Consider the following 14,975-nt stretch of genomic DNA (forward strand, 5'->3'; position numbering starts at 1 on the left):
CTGATATTCATCTTTGGTGATCAATTCCGTGCGGAGCCCTTTAATGAGTAGTGTTCTTAGCTCCTCTATGTATCCATCCTTCGGATCATTTTGCAATGGGGTGTAGGACTTCTCGTCTCCCAGCAATCTTTCTGCTTCCGTGATGTATTTAACTCGGTCCATGATCACTAACCCCCCCCCCCCCCCCTTTGTCAGCCGGTTTTAAAACTATATCTGTGTTTTTCTGTAATTTCTTCAACGCTTCACTTTCTTGGTTACTTAGATTCTTCTCCTTCACTGGTTTGATATCACTATCACGAAGGTCTTTCTTTACAAGTTCATAGAAGACACTAATGTTGTTCCCTTTTGACTCCAAGGGGTAGTATTTTGATGTTGGCTTGAGTCCAGACTTTGAGCGACTCTCGTAATTGGATATAATGGCGTTTTCTTTCCTGGCAAAATGTCTTTTAAGAGTGAGTTTCCTCACGAATTTATTAAGGTCTATGAATGTTCCAAATTTATTAAGCCCTTCTGTGGGGGCAAATGACAGACCTTTACCTAAGAGAGATATTTCCGGTTGAGTGAGGGTATGTTTCGACAGGTTGAAGATTCCTTTTGTAATAGGGTCTAATGTTGTAATGTTCTTCTTTTCTGTTCTCTGCCTCCCGCCGCCCCGTTTTCCTCTTCTTCTTGGTGCTGCCTTTTGAGTGGTGTAGCATGTCTTATGTCTTCCTTTAGGTGATACTTTGTCAGTTCTTTTGGACGGGCACCTGTCCCTGACGATAAAAAATGTTGGTCGGTGTCTGAGCCCAACCTTTGCAATGCCGCAAATCTATTGGTCGATCTTACTTGTGATTTTGGTGTGTAAGTTGTCCTTTGCGTTCTTCCTTTGTTAGGTACTTGTGTCCACTGGGGATTTTCATGCCTTCGTGTGTTGAATGTCTGTGTTCTGAATCTGCTCCAGTTCTTTACCTTGCCCTGGTGATACCCAGATGTGTAGGATCCTACAAGTGTGGTCGTTGTAACGTTTGCAAATTCCTACATCCCAATCGGAGAAGCTTTAGCGATATGGGAAACCAGAAGGAATACAAAATCAAAGATTTTATCAACTGTAATAACTCATCGGTGATTTATTTACTGGAATGCACATGTGGAAAAAAGTATGTGGGAAAGACGAAGAGACAACTTAAACTCAGGATACAAGAACACGTTCGCAATATTAAGAATAAAGTTGACAGCCATACCATTTCAAGGCACTTCACGGAGAAACACAACTCGAATCCAGAAGAACTGACCTTCAAGGCAATAGAACTGGTTAAACTTGGAGAAAGAGGAGGAGATTTGGCAATCAAGCTATCACAACGAGAGATGTTCTGGATTTTCCAGTTAAATACCATGCATCCACTTGGCCTGAACGAGAACTATGAAATCGCTCCATTTTTGTAAAGGTGTCGTTGAATAAAACTCTCCTCTGCACTCTTCACTATATCACATGTATATATATATATATATAGCACCTTAATGTTAAAAATTAAATGAAATATACAACATCTAGTGTGGGCATTTTTTGTTGCGTACGAAAGAAATACAGTCAAACCACACTGGAAAGGCCCAATCTCAACCGAACTTGGAAGCGAAGCAGTGTTGGGCCTGACTAGTACCAAAAGGGGCGACCCATTGGGAATATTAGGTACTGTACTGAAAGTAAAGAGCAACTGTTTAAATGTCCAATCACGATGGATGTTTATAGAACACCTGACCACATCCTAATAGACACATACTAAACCCTTTTTAAGCACAATAAGATCTAGGTATATTTTAGTAAGCACTAAGTTAGTAGCACCGCACGCAATAGGCCACACAATTAAGGCAATCACTAGATCACCAATATTCTGGCACCAGCAACGAAATGGCAGAAAAAACACTTTGTAAATATCACGCTATAAATTTCATTAATTATCACTATTACTATAATGTATATTCACAGATAAATGGTTTGAATGATTTCAGACCACTAGGTCACCTCTTCTTCCTCATCCCTATATCTTTTCTATCTGTAATCCTATACAAAAAGTTTTTTATGTGTGCACTAGCACATAAATATAAATATATATATATATATATAATAGCATTTTGACTATATATGTGTATACATGATTAGTCCGTCCCTTGACTAAAATCAGAATATAACATATAGTATATATTATATGGCCCGTTATGCATATGCAAATAAATAACAAATATAAAATCTTCATGAATTTAATGTCCGCTCTGCAAGTGTAAAACACTATAGTATGCAAATTCTCTAAACATATTTTTATTTATATTTTATTGGGGACCGCGTCCGGACAATGCATGTTTTAAAGAAAGAAAAACTTCAAGAGAACATGGAGAATGTCTCCATGACAACAAAGCAAAGCCGAACATCCAGGTCACGTGAGGCGTTCCACCTGTGCGTTCCACTACATGACGATTCCGGGACTTAGAGATCATGTGCCAGAAGTAACCAATAGGACATACACAGCCGAATACTTGAGGACATCGTCATGCCGCAATACAAGCGCTACCGGAAGCGGGGAACGACACCAAGTTGGCGCGCATGCGCACACGAACTACACAGACACCGGAAATGTGGCGGAAGTATCGCGCCGGTCCGGGATTATTTGCCCTGATACCCAAAACACATTTTTTACCAACATACATGATCTACGTTATGCTGCACCTAGTAACGGCGGCTATCAATAAAAACTATGACCATGCCACAATAAGTAAAAATAGTCTAATGAATATGTATGAGCCTAGACAGGATATGATGTCATCAATTAACTCCCAATTAGGGGGGTATATTTAGGAGCTCAATCTTACCTTGTCACTTACCCCATGAAGAAGTCTTGGAGACGAAACGCGTTGGGCCTTCACCCAGAGACCTCCTGCTATATCAGTTAAGACTATATGCTATTTATTCCACTTTTTAAATGAGCTTATTTGCACAGGCTATTTTTTGCACTCCAAACTGAGGATTTTACATATATACATTCCCTTTTTTAAGAACTATTTTAGAACTATATTTTATGCTAAGCACTCTATCTATTTTTTTATATTTTTTTCATTTTTTCATATGTTAATTTTTACAGAAAATTGTCTCTCATCTGCATTGCATTTTAAATTCATTCCTAATGTTGTGAAATAAATTGATATTTTATCTTTACTTTTATAATTCTTATAAATCTTTTTAATACACTTGGCAACATAAAAACACCTCAGGTCGCTCATACCCCTATCCGGTATCTCTATTCTTTGTCTTGCGGCAACATACCATTGCCGTTTTATTAGGGGGCAGCTGATGCCCAAATAACTGGGAGTTTTTTTCAATTGAGAGTTTGTGTTATCACAAGTGGCGCGGCATTCTATTGCAATTACATAGACTTTTGGTTTACTTTGCAAAGCGGCCTGGTGAGAACACAACCCAATAGCAAATATGCATAGGAGCGATGATCGCAACACTAGAAGGAATGATATGTGCAAAAAAGTATTTAACGAAAATAAGACCACCCCAGTAGAACACAATAAGTGTGATCTAGACGAACTATTCTGGGGGATGGAGAGACTGCTTACCAAAGAGCTCAAAACCTGGTGGGACATCAAAGGACTAGAACATTATATCTCTGTCAATAGAGTCCCCAGAGGTTTCAGGCTACTAAAACAACCAACAATAGGGAATATGGACCCAGACTTTATAACAAAATGGGACCTGATACTACATACATGCTCAATTGATTTAATGAAGTTACTGGTTGTGGAGAAAAAAAGAGCTCTAATAGAGTTGGAAAAGGACATTAAGATTAAGGAATCTGATATGGATCCATTTAAAGACAAGGAAGATTACGCTATAAATGAGAAAGTACTGAATAAGAAGATAGAACATATAGAAAATGAGGTCATCAAAGGGAAAGAAGGAAAATTTGAACGTGACAAGAAGGACTATGACCAGGGCAAGGTAAAGAACTGGAGCAGATTCAGAACACAGACATTCAACACACGAAGGCATGAAAATCCCCAGTGGACACAAGTACCTAACAAAGGAAGAACGCAAAGGACAACTTACACACCAAAATCACAAGTAAGATCGACCAATAGATTTACGGCATTGCAAAGGTTGGGCTCAGACACCGACCAACATTTTTTATCGTCAGGGACAGGTGCCCGTCCAAAAGAACTGACAAAGTATCACCTAAAGGAAGACATAAGACATGCTACACCACTCAAAAGGCAGCACCAAGAAGAAGAGGAAAACGGGGCGGCGGGAGGCAGAGAACAGAAAAGAAGAACATTACAACATTAGACCCTATTACAAAAGGAATCTTCAACCTGTCGAAACATACCCTCACTCAACCGGAAATATCTCTCTTAGGTAAAGGTCTGTCATTTGCCCCCACAGAAGGGCTTAATAAATTTGGAACATTCATAGACCTTAATAAATTCGTGAGGAAACTCAGTCTTAAAAGACATTTTGCCAGGAAAGAAAACGCCATTATATCCAATTACGAGAGTCGCTCAAAGTCTGGACTCAAGCCAACATCAAAATACTACCCCTTGGAGTCAAAAGGGAACAACATTAGTGTCTTCTATGAACTTGTAAAGAAAGACCTTTGTGATAGTGATATCAAACCGGTGAAGGAGAAGAATCTAAGTAACCAAGAAAGTGAAGCGTTGAAGAAATTACAGAAAAACACAGATATAGTTTTAAAACCGGCTGACAAAGGGGGGGGGGTTAGTGATCATGGACCGAGTTAAATACATCACGGAAGCAGAAAGATTGCTGGGAGACGAGAAGTCCTACACCCCATTGCAAAATGATCCGAAGGATGGATACATAGAGGAGCTAAGAACACTACTCATTAAAGGGCTCCGCACGGAATTGATCACCAAAGATGAATATCAGTACTTAATGAAGAATGACCCCGTTACCCCCATATTTTATTTCCTCCCGAAAATCCACAAGTCTCTCTCCAATCCACCAGGATGCCCAATAGTGGCAGGCATTGATTCATTAACGTCCAATTTATCAGAGTACGTGGATATCTTTTTAAATAAATATGTGAAGGATCTACCCTCCTACCTTAAAGATACCACTATGGTACTCAACCTCATGAAAGATCAAAAATGGACAGACAGTTACCTTTGGGTTACCATCGATGTACAATCATTGTACACATGCATCAAACACATGAAAGGTATCACAGCATGCAGACATTTTTTGAACAACGACCCATCTTTAACAACTCAACACAAAGATTTTATATGTGACATTATGAAATTCATTTTAAGTCACAACTATTTTAAGTTTTTAGACTGTTTTTACTTACAACGCTGTGGGACAGCTATGGGTACCATTTTCGCCCCAAGCTTCGCAAACCTCTTCATGGGACAGTGGGAGAACACCTATATCTATGGTCCTCATTGTTTTAAAGAGAATTTAATTTTTTATAGAAGATACATTGATGACATTTTAATCATATGGGACGGCACACTGGACACTTTTAATCAATTTTACTCATATATAAGTGACAACAATATGAACCTTTCCTTTACCTCCAACACCAATGAAAAATCCATTGAATTCCTGGACTTAGTACTAACAGGATCAGAAGGTACCGTCAGAACCAAAAATTACATCAAAGAAGTAGATCGGAACAGCTACCTTCATTTTAAGAGTAATCACCTCAGAAAATGGAAAAGCAACATTCCTTATTCACAGTTTCATAGACTAAGAAGAAATTGCAGTGACCTGAAAGAGTGTGAAGAACAGTTGGAGATATACAAGGAAAGATTCAAGCAAAAAGAGTACCCGTCAGACATTTTAGAAAAAGCCATCATCAAAACAAAGAATCTCAAGCGGGAAGATCTGCTTGTCTACAAAACAAAGGACACCAAGAAAGAATCCACAGCCTTTGTAACCACATATAACCGTCACGAGGACCTGATAAGGAAATCTTTTAAAACACACTGGGGAATCCTGTTGTTGGACCCAGTACTAAGAGAGATACTCCCGCCACGCCCAGAAATAATATACAAGAAAACAAAAAACCTGAAGGACTTACTAGCACCAAGCATGTTGAAAACCAAAACAGAAAACACTATGATGATACCCAGATGTGTAGGATCCTACAAGTGTGGTCGTTGTAACGTTTGCAAATTCCTACATCCCAATCGGAGAAGCTTTAGCGATATGGGAAACCAGAAGGAATACAAAATCAAAGATTTTATCAACTGTAATAACTCATCGGTGATTTATTTACTGGAATGCACATGTGGAAAAAAGTATGTGGGAAAGACGAAGAGACAACTTAAACTCAGGATACAAGAACACGTTCGCAATATTAAGAATAAAGTTGACAGCCATACCATTTCAAGGCACTTCACGGAGAAACACAACTCGAATCCAGAAGAACTGACCTTCAAGGCAATAGAACTGGTTAAACTTGGAGAAAGAGGAGGAGATTTGGCAATCAAGCTATCACAACGAGAGATGTTCTGGATTTTCCAGTTAAAAACCATGCATCCACTTGGCCTGAACGAGAACTATGAAATCGCTCCATTTTTGTAAAGGTGTCGTTGAATAAAACTCTCCTCTGCACTCTTCACTATATCACATGTATATATATATATATATATAGCACCTTAATGTTAAAAATTAAATGAAATATACAACATCTAGTGTGGGCATTTTTTGTTGCGTACGAAAGAAATACAGTCAAACCACACTGGAAAGGCCCAATCTCAACCGAACTTGGAAGCGAAGCAGTGTTGGGCCTGACTAGTACCAAAAGGGGCGACCCATTGGGAATATTAGGTACTGTACTGAAAGTAAAGAGCAACTGTTTAAATGTCCAATCACGATGGATGTTTATAGAACACCTGACCACATCCTAATAGACACATACTAAACCCTTTTTAAGCACAATAAGATCTAGGTATATTTTAGTAAGCACTAAGTTAGTAGCACCGCACGCAATAGGCCACACAATTAAGGCAATCACTAGATCACCAATATTCTGGCACCAGCAACGAAATGGCAGAAAAAACACTTTGTAAATATCACGCTATAAATTTCATTAATTATCACTATTACTATAATGTATATTCACAGATAAATGGTTTGAATGATTTCAGACCACTAGGTCACCTCTTCTTCCTCATCCCTATATCTTTTCTATCTGTAATCCTATACAAAAAGTTTTTTATGTGTGCACTAGCACATAAATATAAATATATATATATATATATATATATAATAGCATTTTGACTATATATGTGTATACATGATTAGTCCGTCCCTTGACTAAAATCAGAATATAACATATAGTATATATTATATGGCCCGTTATGCATATGCCGATAAATAACAAATATAAAATCTTCATGAATTTAATGTCCGCTCTGCAAGTGTAAAACACTATAGTATGCAAATTCTCTAAACATATTTTTATTTATATTTTATTGGGGACCGCGTCCGGACAATGCATGTTTTAAAGAAAGAAAAACTTCAAGAGAACATGGAGAATGTCTCCATGACAACAAAGCAAAGCCGAACATCCAGGTCACGTGAGGCGTTCCACCTGTGCGTTCCACTACATGACGATTCCGGGACTTAGAGATCATGTGCCAGAAGTAACCAATAGGACATACACAGCCGAATACTTGAGGACATCGTCATGCCGCAATACAAGCGCTACCGGAAGCGGGGAACGACACCAAGTTGGCGCGCATGCGCACACGAACTACACAGACACCGGAAATGTGGCGGAAGTATCGCGCCGGTCCGGGATTATTTGCCCTGATACCCAAAACACATTTTTTACCAACATACATGATCTACGTTATGCTGCACCTAGTAACGGCGGCTATCAATAAAAACTATGACCATGCCACAATAAGTAAAAATAGTCTAATGAATATGTATGAGCCTAGACAGGATATGATGTCATCAATTAACTCCCAATTAGGGGGGTATATTTAGGAGCTCAATCTTACCTTGTCACTTACCCCATGAAGAAGTCTTGGAGACGAAACGCGTTGGGCCTTCACCCAGAGACCTCCTGCTATATCAGTTAAGACTATATGCTATTTATTCCACTTTTTAAATGAGCTTATTTGCACAGGCTATTTTTTGCACTCCAAACTGAGGATTTTACATATATACATTCCCTTTTTTAAGAACTATTTTAGAACTATATTTTATGCTAAGCACTCTATCTATTTTTTTATATTTTTTTCATTTTTTCATATGTTAATTTTTACAGAAAATTGTCTCTCATCTGCATTGCATTTTAAATTCATTCCTAATGTTGTGAAATAAATTGATATTTTATCTTTACTTTTATAATTCTTAGAAATCTTTTTAATACACTTGGCAACATAAAAACACCTCAGGTCGCTCATACCCCTATCCGGTATCTCTATTCTTTGTCTTGCGGCAACATACCATTGCCGTTTTATTAGGGGGCAGCTGACGCCCAAATAACTGGGAGTTTTTTTCAATTGAGAGTTTGTGTTATCACAAGTGGCGCGGCATTCTATTGCATATATATATATATATATATATATATATATAAATACACACACACATACTGTAATAGCTGACCGGCACTCCCTTGTAATAAATTAAACTGCTCCGGTGCCTTCCAGAGGTAAAAGCAACAGAGGAATGAAGAGGCGGCACTTAGAGTCTCTTAATTACTTGATATTAGTGTACACACTGAGCCATAAGGGGGGTACTCACGGAGCGATATTCTAAGCAATCTGACTAGATTGCTTAGAATATAAGCCTGATCGCTGCGTGTGTAGCCCTTACAGCGATAGCGATGCGCAGCCCCGCACATCGCTATCGTTGCTGCTAGATTGGCCTGCTGGGTGAAGTGATCGCGCTGTGCTGAGCGGCCTGTCTATATTGGCCTATAGAGTACATCAGCAATACATGGCCACCATTTATTATTAGTAACCTAGGGGGAGATCTCTCATCCCTTCTAATGATGGGAGGTGTTGCCCACAGCAACCAATCTGAATGTACTAGATAAATAATAGCTAGAAGATAATTGGTTGCTATGGGCAATAGCTCCAATTGTACTCTTTACAAGATTTGATATGTCTGGAAAAGTCTGAAAGTAGGTTTATGTCAGACTCTGCAAATGTCATTACAATTTGCAACATTGAAAGTGCACTCAGCTTACACAAGTAAAGTGGTAACAGGGAACTAGACTGTACAGAAAGGCCATTATACCTCTTACAGTTTCAGGTTCTAGATGAGCTTATATATGAATATATATGCCTAAATAGTTGATATTTCTTAAAATTGTAAATGTGTTTCAAGGCATCTAACACTATCTACTTTTCATCTTTCCACATGGCAGCATCATGGCTCTTAATTGGTTTGTAATACTTGATATGACCCCAAAAGTCCAGCTGGGGGATCACTACAGCGAGTTCGTTAATGGCATTAAGGCAAAGACACATCAGCATGTAAAAGAACTGGAGGAGGAATATAAACGCAAGGCCCATCCCAATATAAAAGCCCAGAAAGCCGAGAAGAATGAAGAGCACCACAGCTGTTTGAAGGCCTTGCAGGCACGGGAAAAAAATCTTACTGAAGTGGTTGGAGGTGCGCCCATCAGTGTAAAGTGCCGATTTCCGGTACTCTGCATACGCGCAAAGGAGTCCTGCGACACAGGACGCACAGCGACAGCAGACTGTCAGTGATTGTCAGTCTGCTGCCATCTGGAGGGCGAGGAAGGAGCGGCGATGGCCTCCGTTTGTGAAAATGGAGGTGTGTCGCCTCCGTGTAGGGGTGGGAAGTGGTGATGGAACTCCATCGTAAGACAGATTTCCTGGCCTCTGCGATGGTCAGCATGCGCCTCCTGCTGCATTACCATACAGCCCTATCACTGCTGCTTCCAAGGAAGTGATAGCAACTCCAACTACATCTGAATGACCCCATAGAAGTGATGTAGTTATGTGACCGGCGGTCACAATACCGATCCCGACATCCCGCCCCCTCTAAATCCCAACAGTCAGCATGCAGACTAGCAGGGACTATTCCCACTCAAGGGTGTCCACAACACCCATAGAGTGGAAACAGAAGCTTTGGCGAGCTTTGTTGTGCTCGCCCCCCCCCCCTCCCCGCCCATTCTGTGGCAGGTACCCCGGCCGCCGGTAAGCCATACCCAACCCCTATAGAAAAGTATCCAGAAAAATAAATATCTTAAACAGTTTTTTTTTTGTGATAACCTGAATAATTGGTTCTCAGATGAAAGTGACAATTTAGCTCCTGTATCAGAGCATCAACAAGATCGTCATTCGCCTATTCCGATATATCACTAGTAGAAAGTCTGCTAATTAATGTAACCAGTGGAAGTAATTAGGACTTGTACATAGTTACTATCATTAGTACTTGAGCCAGTAATGGATATTGGGCCTTATTCAGCTTGGATCGCTATTGACACAGTAATTGCAATTTTCTCAGAACTGCTTCTGCTGAAAAACGCAAGTGAAGAGCCGCCCAGAAAGGTAAAAGACGCCCACTGATGCATTCACAAATTTGCATATAAATTTGCATAATTACGATGCATACGCACAAATCGAGTACCACGGTTGACCCATGCTAACTGCTGCAGTCGCAGCAGCACCAGGGTCCAGATGCATCATCGCTTAGAAAGTGATAAAATGGAGAGTGAAAAAGTACCAGCCAATCAGCTCCTAACTGACATTTTTTATAACACAGCCTGTGACATGGCAGTTAGGAGCTGATTGACTGGTACTTTTTCTTTCTCCATTTTATCACTTTTTAAGCGATGATGCATCTAGCCCCATGTTTTTAAGTGCAGCAATCCCAGCAGATGTCATATGCACGCCCCCAAAAACCTCCACGACACTCCTGCGTTTTCCCAACCACTCCCCACAAATGCCATGCAACCTCCCACAAACGATCACTTCCTGGCAATTGCATTGTGAAAGCCTTTCAGCCTTCGCGCACGTGCGATGCGGTCGCAGAGCATGCGCAGTCGTCCGATAATCGATTTGCAATTTTGCAACTGAAGCTGAATAAGGCCCATTGTTTGTAAAAATAATTATATCTTTATGTCAATTTTTCAATTTTCGGGTTAAAACACACAGGATCCAGGATAAGTTCCCGTCAAGGTATTTTCACGATCGCGGCTGTGAAAACAAGTCAGTTATAACTGATTTTCCGGCAGGTGAAAACAATGTCCCTGATGGTGCCTGCTATTAGGGACAACTGAATAACTCCCGGCGGAATCAATTGACTTTACCCCCTTATTGGTTAACTATGTATGATCTCTATTTGGCTCTACAGTATGTACATAGGCCCTCATTCCGAGTTGTTCGCTCGCAAGGCGATTTTAGCAGAGTTGCTCACGCTAAGCCGCCGCCTACTGGGAGTGAATCTTAGCATCTTAAAATTGCGAACGATGTATTCGCAATATTGCAATTACACACCTCGTAGCAGTTTCTGAGTAGCTTCAGACTTACTCGGCATCTGCGATCAGTTCAGTGCTTGTCGTTCCTGGTTTGACGTCACAAACACACCCAGCGTTCGCCCAGACACTCCTCCGTTTCTCCGGCCACTCCTGCGTTTTTTCCGGAAACGGTAGCGTTTTTTCCAACACGCCCATAAAACGGCCTGTTTCCGCCCAGAAACACCCATTTCCTGTCAATCACACTACGATCGCCTGAGCGAAGAAAAAGCCGTGAGTAAAAATCCTAACTTCATAGCAAATTTACTTGGCGCAGTCGCAGTGCGGACATTGCGCATGCGCACTGAGCGGAAAATCGCTGCGATGCGAAGATTTTTACCGAGCGAACAACTCGGAATGAGGGCCATAGAGCACTATGTTGTTTTGGGATTCAAATAAGGGGTCTTATAAAAAATTATGTAATGCCACCACCAGATTTTTGATATTGTTATAGATAGTACTGTTATAGATAGGAGTTAGACAGGGGGAAATGTATAAAACATTTCTAAAGAGTGGAGAAGAGGATAAGTTGCCCATTGCAACCAATGAGCTTCTACATATCATTTTATAAAATGCACTTGTGCATGTGCAGCGGTGGTCATGTGACGGCGGTCACAGTGAGGATTTAGTCGCAAAATGACTGAAAGTCAAGGCTGTTTGGTGGAGGTAACAGGGAGTGGGGAAAAAACACAGGCGTGTTGTAACCGTCGCACTGTCCGCTCAAGCATTTTACATCCTGCGGCCAGCGTCTTACTTCTTCCAGCCAGCATCTTACTATCTGTGGCCAGTGTCTTACTTCCTGTGGCCATCGTATTGTTTCCTTCAGCCAGCATCTTACTTCCTGTGGCTTGCATCTTACTTCCTGCGGCCAGTGTCTTACTACTGTATCTGTGACCAACGTCTTTTTATCTGCGCCAGCTTCTGACTTCCTGCGGCCAGCATCTTACTATCTGTGGCCAGTGTCTTACTTCCTGTGGCCAGCATCTTACTACTGTATCTGTGGCCAACATCTTACTATCTGTGCCAGTGTCTTACTTCATGTGGCCAACATCTTCCTTCCTGCAGCCAGCGTCTTACTGCTGTATCTGTGGCCAACGTCTTACTATCTGAGCCAGCGTCTTACTTCCTGCAGCCAGTGTCTTACTTCTTGCGGCCAGCATCTTACTTCCTGCAGCCAGCGTCTTACTACTGTATCTGTGGCCAGCGTCTTACTATCTGAGCCAGCGTCTTACTTCCTGCAGCCAGTGTCTTACTTCCTGTGGCCAGCGTATTATTTCCTGTGGCCAGCATATAGTCTGGATTGAGGTGAGATGATGCCACTGCCAGAAATTTTAGGGCTGGGCCAGCAGCAATACAGTATAAATATGATCTGATTTATACTACTGAAAACTATAACTAATTTATGTGCGGCGCGCCCGCCAAGAAAACTGTAACCAAAGTAACACAGCCTAACCGCCAAATACGAACCCGTCGTAATAAGGCGAGGGCAGCGATGCGGAACTATCAGCAAAAATGACACAGCCAAACACAAATAAAGAAAATACGGCTTCAGCCAAACAATGCGGCAAAGCCGCTACTCACGACACCATGAAGGGTGTATGCAGAAGGAACAGGACTCCAAGGCTGAATATTCAGGATCACTGGACCGGAAGGCTAGAACAGATTCCCAGGACCAGGCTCCAGAAACCGTGACACAGGACACAGGAATGGACAGGCTGCAAGCAGGAATACTCCAGACGCAGGATACAAACTCCACAGGAAGCTGACAGGTTCTCACAGGAACATACAGGTATCATGACAAATTTCTATCACCAGCACTGGACTCCAGGGCTAGCTGGGTAATAATGGAAGCACGCCCCAATCAGGATGGCTGCATACCTCCCAACATGACCCTCTCCAGGAGGGACAGAATGTTCTGCTCCTGGACTTTTCTCTTAATTTTTGATTGCCGACACCTGTTTTGAACAGGTTAATGAACAGGTTCTCAAACTCGGTCCTCAGGACCCCACACGGTGCATGTTTTGCAGGTCTCCTCACAGAATCCCAAATGAAAAAATTAACTCCACCTGTGAACCTTTTAAAATGTGTCAGTGAGAAATTAATACACCTGTGCTCCTGCTGGGTTACCTACAAAACATGCACTGTGCGGGGTCCTGAGGACCGAGTTTGAGAACCTGTGGGTCAATGGATAGGAAAGTTGTTTCAGCACAGGTGATGGCAATCATAAATGAAGAGGGAAGTCCAGAAGCAGAGCATTCTGTCCATCCTGGAGAGGGTCATGTAGGGAGGTATGTGGCTGGAAGCCAGGCACAAGGTAATGGCCAAAATACTGGCAGGTGAGGTTACACAGACAAGAGCCAGACTGCAGTACACAGACTCACCACATAATGACCAAATATCTGACAGGTGAGGCTTAACACATAGAAAACAGGCTGCAGTTACACAGACTTACCACCGGTGGCCAACAAGAGTCTTCTAAACAAGTACAAGAGAAATCCTGACATGCACACAGAACTATAACATAAAATTCATGAACAGAAAGCAAACAGGAATGAACCACTGCTTGTGGTTCATAACAGTACCCCCTCCTTAAGGGTGGACTCCGGACACCCCATAAAAGCCAAGGGGAACAGAACAGAAGTATAACATAAAATACATAACCAAAATGCAAAACAGGAATGAACCACTGCCGTGGCTCATAACACCTGTGGCTAGCATCTTAATTCTTTCGGCCAGCATCTTACTTCCTGTGTCCAGCGTATTATTTCCTGTGGCCAGCGTCTTACTAGATGTGGCCAGCGTCTTACTTCCTGCAGCCAGCGTCTTACTACTGCATCTGTTGCCAATGTCTTACTACCTGCGGCCAGCGTCTTACGATCTGCACCAGCATCTTACATCCTGCGGCCAACGCTTACTTCCTGTGGCCAGCATCTTACTATCTGCGACACCGTCTTTCTTCCTGCGGCCAGCGTCTTACTTTCTCTGGCCAGCTCCTTACTACTATATCTGTGGCCAGCATCTTACTACCTGCGGCCAGTGTCTTACTATCTGCACCAGCGTCTTACTTCCTGTGGCCAGCGTCTTACTACTGTATCTGTGACCAACGTCTTACTACTGTATCCGTGGCCAGCGTCTTACTACCTGTGGCCAGCATCTTACTTTCTGCGGCCAGCGTATTACTTCATGTGGCCAACATCTTACTTCCTGCAGCCAGGGTCTTACTACTGTATCTGTGGCCAACGTCTTACTATCTGAGCCAGCATCTTACTTCCTGCAGCCAGTGTCTTACTTCTTGAGGCCAGCATATTACTTCCTGCAGCCAGCATCTTACTACTGTATCTGTAGCCAACGTCTTACTATCTGCGCCAGTGTCTTACTTCCTGCGGCCTGCATCTTACTTCTTGTGGCCAGCATCTTACTATCTGTGGCCAGCGTCTTACTATCTGTGGTCAGCATCTTACTTCCTGT

General features: G+C 41.8%; 1 protein-coding gene and 2 pseudogenes across 2 annotated transcripts in view; 2 read left to right on the forward strand and 1 right to left on the reverse strand.

Moving 5' to 3' along the window:
- Positions 1-14,975, reverse strand: part of ABTB3 (ankyrin repeat and BTB domain containing 3) — a 386,831-nt gene that overhangs the window by 35,962 nt on the left and 335,894 nt on the right. The window lies entirely within an intron of this gene.
- Positions 1,563-1,681, forward strand: LOC134937177 (5S ribosomal RNA; annotated as a pseudogene).
- On the forward strand, positions 6,726-6,844 carry LOC134937178 (5S ribosomal RNA; annotated as a pseudogene).

Source organism: Pseudophryne corroboree, chromosome 6 (assembly GCF_028390025.1).
Source record: "Pseudophryne corroboree isolate aPseCor3 chromosome 6, aPseCor3.hap2, whole genome shotgun sequence".
NCBI lineage: Eukaryota > Metazoa > Chordata > Amphibia > Anura > Myobatrachidae > Pseudophryne > Pseudophryne corroboree.